Below are 5385 nucleotides of genomic sequence, written 5' to 3'. Positions count from 1 at the left end.
TAATAAATACATTTAATAGAGCCAAGATGGCAGGAACAGTGCCACCATTGTTACTAGATTAATGAACTGAAGCAAATTTGTCCCTAGAATGATCCTATATATATATATATAAATATTTAAATATTTATATAATATTTATATAATATAAATATATAAATATTAAATATATATACACACACACACACATATGTACATATATCTCCATACATACATGCATACTTTGGTTTTTTGACAAAATGGGATCATATTCCTCATATTGTTCTGCAAGTACACAGAAAACTTCCTGAAGGCACAATCATAATTTTGTTATCACACCTAATAAAATTAACGGTAATTCCTTAATGTTGTCTAATATCCAGTCAATGTACATATTTCCCTGATTGTCTCATTAATAACTTTTTATAGTTGGTTTGTTTGAACCAGGATCCAAACAAGATCTGCTTATTGTGTTTGACTGATAGATCTCTTAAGTCTCTTTTAAACTGTAATAGTTCCCTCTCCCTCATTTGTTTGTTGAAAAGCCTGTCTTATTTGTCCATTAGAATTTCCCATGTTCTACAGAGATTGAGCTGGGGAAAAAAGAAAAGGATTTCCCATGTTCTGGCTATGGCCGCGTGCATCTATTTAGTGTCGTTCTGTTTATCTCTTGGTTCCTTTCTTCTCTGTATTTCCCATAAACAGTTGGACCTGAAGGCTTAATCAGATTTAGACTCAATTTTTTGGTAAGAATATTTCATGGTACTATGTTTAGCTATGTTGAATGAACGAATTAATGTGCTTTTTTCACTTAATATATTGTGTACATCTTTCCCTGTTGGTACTTACAGATCTACCTCATTCCTTTTTTAGTTGCTTAATGATTTCCTGATATGGACTACCATGGTCTACTTACTCCTTATTAACATAGGTTGTTTCCAGTTTTTAGTTTTTAACAGTGCAGTAAATCTATCAAATTCTTAGAGAAGCCAAAGACAGATTAATAAACTGAGATAGAAAAGTTAGTGATTTACATGGTTAAGAATTTTTTATATTAATAGATCAAGTGAGTAGTCACTGGCTTCTAAAATATTTAGAAACCTTAATTGCTAAGTTATTCATTACATATTAGGAAAACAATCTGGAGAAGACTCAGTTTGTCTCTCCTGTGTCTCTGAATTTATGTGTGTTTCATTCCAGAAAAGAATGATGGGGATGATGTGAAAAAAGATACACACTAGACTGAGGGTGATATAATCATGCTCTTCTCCAGCCGATAGCTGGAAATGTAGTTGTGTGATCTTCAGAAGGGAAGAGATGTGGTGTGTGCCGTGCCATTTAGGCATTTATTTTTTATTTATTCATCCATTCATCTGTTTCATTATGCTCAGATGCACAGCCAGTTGAATGTAGTATTGGTGAACACAAAACCTTTCTGATTTTTAGTTTAACCGTCTGTAAAATGGGAATAATTAGTGTTCTCTGGCTTATGATTCTTATGGTCCTATAATGGTAATGTAAATATTTTATATGGCTTCTCTATTTAAATCTAAAGAATTTTCAAAAGGTAGAATTTTAGAGTTGTTTTTATTTTTTCTGACACTGTTTACTTACGTTTTTCTTTTCTTTCCTTTAGTTATAGGTAAACATTGGAAACTCCATACAGTAAATCAATATTTCTACAAAAAAATGGCAGAGAAGTCAGTATCGAATGTATTAAACTGGGTCTCTTCAGGAAAAACTGTACTAGGCCTCTGTTATCTTGGGTGATACCATCCTACAAGCAAACTAATCTGAAATTTTTTCACCTAGAGATAATGTATAAGCCTTAGAATTCCTCATTCTCATGTTGCTATTTATGTACATAATTAAAATTCAAGTTAAAAGAAAAGTTGTCTGATATCATTGAGTGACAGTTTAAGTGTATCTGGTGCCTGTGTGCATGGCGTGTGTGTAGGTGTGTTTTTTGTGTGTGGCACATGTTTCTTTGTGCGTGCGTGGTGTGTGTGTGTGTTAAAGACAATTGTTAACTCTTCCTAGGGCAGTATCAGCTGGCAGTCTGCAGAGTCCAGGCCCCACAACACAAAGTAGAGTAGCTCTGAAGCTTAGAAATGATACTTCAATAACCAGCACAAGGAACAAAATGTGTAAGTAATACAGTTTGCCTGACAATGATTAGAAGACATACAAAAGAAAACAGTAACAGTGGCTCCCTTGTTGTGGCTGTCACCTCCTAGTTGTACAGATCTTCTGGTTCTTGAATACCAGTGAGAGACTCATAATGAAGTAGTATGTGTCCTCTGCCAGTGGATGAATGGGGATGTGGCTGTGTGTATGGGTTCTCTGTATGTATGGCTTGTATTCCCCTCCTGTGTGGCCCCTGAATGCACAACTCATTGAACTCTATTCCCAGCGCTGGCGCAATCAACAGGAGCCTCTTTTGACTTGTCAGCCAGCCAGGAAGGATGGCAGGGGAACAGTATGTGAAAGAGAATTTAGAATTTACAAATTTTAATCAGATTCGGAAACTGTAAGTCTTTGTATTCTTATATCATCAGTTTAATTCCTAATTGTTGACCTTCCAGAATTGACAGCAGTTGGGAAGATAGCAATACACAAATGAACACACACATATTAGTGTTATTAATAAATACATTTAATAGAGTCAAGATGGCAGGAACAGTGCCACCATTGTTACTAGATTAATGAACTGAAGCAAATTTGTCCCTAGAATGATCCCCACGGTCACCCAGAAGTCTTTTATGATTCCCCTGCTGTACGTTGCTTTAAAACATCTTAACTCCTCTGTGGGGTTGTGTGGTTAGGCGTCACAGAGCCGCCTGCTAGTGGTGTCTGATCTGTGTTTAGTAAAGCAGGGGAATCATTTCCTTTTATGCTAAAATATTTTTGTGTTACTGTACCAATCATCCAAATATATTAAAGTGGTGCCTACATCATATCTCATAAATATGCTATTATTATTTCAGGCTTTCTCCATTTGGCTTGGCTTCCTACATCACCTCTGGAAAGTAGAGATGCCAGGTGTTTCTTCCTTGACATCTGATCTAGAGAAGATCAAGAAGAAATGGCCTACACCACAGCATGCCCTGGAGATCGTTAATCAATAGGTGTTTGAGTGCCTCCTCACTGTAAGGTATTACCTCCCATTTTTAACCCTTTAGTCAGTATTGAAACATTGCTTTAAAACATCTTAACTCCTCTTTGGGGTTGTGTGGTTAGGCATCGCAGAGCTGCCTGCTAGTAGTGTCTGATCTGTGTTTAGTACAGCAGGGCAATCACCTCCCAACCAGGACAGCCCAGTTGCCCTTTAAACTGTTTTTGATTTATGGGTGGTGGCCCAAAGATCTTTTCCTTTCGTGGTTGTTTGTATCCAGTGCTGCCTGCTTTTTATATTAAACACTTTTTGTGTGCCTTCCATGCACCCTGAACCGTAGGGAATATAAAATATGCATACTTTAATATCTTGCATTTCTCTAGCTCTTTATACTTTTCAAAGTGTTATTTTATATCTTTCCTCCCTTGGCTTATACCTAACCTCAGTACATTTGTACTCTGTTCTTCTTTGTCCCAAGGTAATACTCTATTATTTTTGTATTTTTCATTCCATCTCTTATGACCATTTCTCCTTGTAATAAAACTATGACTTTCCATCCAGTTTATCTGCGACTTAATCAACATAGTTCTATTTGAATAACTTTAGAGACTTTGGAGGGAACTTTCTCTACTATACAGAGTGATTTAAGCTCCTCCGAAGAGATAAATGTGGTGTGGAATGTAGTTGGTTTCCTAAGAAGGATTGTTTTGCCAAAAATCAAGATTTAAAAGCAGTTGCTTCAGGCCAGGCGCAGTGGCTCACGCCTGTAATCCTAGCACTCTGGGAGGCCGAGTTGGGCAGGTTGTTTGAACTCTGGAGTTCGAGACCAGCCTGAGCAAGAGCGAGACCCCGTCTCTACTAAAAAAAATAGAAAGAAATTATCTGGACAACTAAAAACATATAGAAAAAATTAGCCAGGCATGGTGGCGCATGCCTGTAGTCCCAGCTACTTGGGAGGCTGAGGCAGGAGGATCGCTTGAGCCCAGGAGTTTGAGGTTGCTGTGAGCTAGGCTGACGCCACAGCATTCTAGCCCAGGCAACAACAACAACCAAAAAAAAAAAAAAAAAAAAAAAAAAAAGCAGTTGCTTCAATGGGAAAAAAAGGGACTAGGGCCCTAAAGAATGCCTAAACTAGTCTTATCACCTTTATCACACATTGTGACAATATCAAAACAATAGTAGTACTTAGAAGAACCCAGGGCCATGGAGTACAAGTCCCTGAGCCACCAGGTGAGCAGCTTTTGTCCCAAATGCAATGTTGGACCAGATCCTGCCGAACCGTGGTCCATATGATGCAAAGCATTTACCCTAACAGATCAATGGCATTATATGCAAATAGCCTAAAGAAAATTCAGAATATAGGCAAAATGCCTGTGTTCACATATACAGGTGGAAAAATGTGACTTGCTTGAGGTTACTAGCCAGTCAATGACAGTTAAAATTACGCCATGTAGTATTATTGATTTTTATTAGTGTAAAGATATAATTCAGAATCCTTGAATTCAGGAAAAAAATAGACAAAGGTTGTGTTCTCCTTGTCTTAATGAATGCACTTTGCACTTGTCTTTTGGGAAAGTCTCAACATTTAGAGACAACTTTTCTTTGTGACTAGTAATATTCATACTTATTATATAAACTGAATGATTTACCATGAGCCTGAAAGTTTTCACTGGCTCACTGCAGCCTCTAACTCCTGGGCTTAGGTGATTCTCCTGCCTCAGCCTCCTGCGTAGCTGGGACTACAGGCATGCGCCACCATGCCCAGCTAATAATTTTTTTTTATTTTATTTTTTGTAGACATGGGGTCTTACTATGTTGCCCAAGCTGATCTCAAACTCCTGGCCTCAAGCGATCTTCCTGCCTCAGTCTCCCAAAATACCTCCCAAAGTACTGAGATTATAGGCATGAGCCCCCACACCTAGCTAGTTTTCACTTTTTAATTCAATATACCCACCCAGTCTGATGCAAAAACCACTGTCAGGGGCCCAGCAATATATTTGTGGGACTAAACTCTCATTCAAGTATTAATTTTCATAAAAGGTAAATATTTGAAATCATTGTCTTGCTCACCACTGGTTGAAAGAAACTTGTTTCAAGTTTTGGTTTTCGCCCTGTAAACCTCCTCCTGTCTGATGTTTTGTGTCCCTTCTGATATGTTCAAATTTCAAGTCACTACAGGTTGAGTATCCTTTATCCAAAATGCTTGGGACCAGAAATGTTTTAGATTTTGAATTTTTTGGATGTTGGAATATTTGCATATACATAATGAGAGATCTTGGGGATGGGACCCAAGT

General features: G+C 37.6%; 1 protein-coding gene across 1 annotated transcript in view; it reads left to right on the top strand.

Moving 5' to 3' along the window:
* Window positions 1-1862, top strand: part of APOO (apolipoprotein O) — a 58613-nt gene extending 56751 nt beyond the window's left edge. The window contains exon 9 of the mRNA XM_012656344.1: window positions 1613-1862. The gene's annotated coding sequence lies outside the window, so the exon portion shown is untranslated. The remainder of the gene's footprint in view (window positions 1-1612) is intronic.
* Window positions 1863-5385: the final 3523 nt, after the last annotated feature.

The sequence above is a fragment of the Propithecus coquereli genome, unplaced genomic scaffold (assembly GCF_000956105.1).
Source record: "Propithecus coquereli isolate 6110/MARCELLA unplaced genomic scaffold, Pcoq_1.0 Scaffold50, whole genome shotgun sequence".
Lineage (NCBI taxonomy): Eukaryota > Metazoa > Chordata > Mammalia > Primates > Indriidae > Propithecus > Propithecus coquereli.
This window is presented reverse-complemented; position numbering and strand designations above follow the sequence as displayed.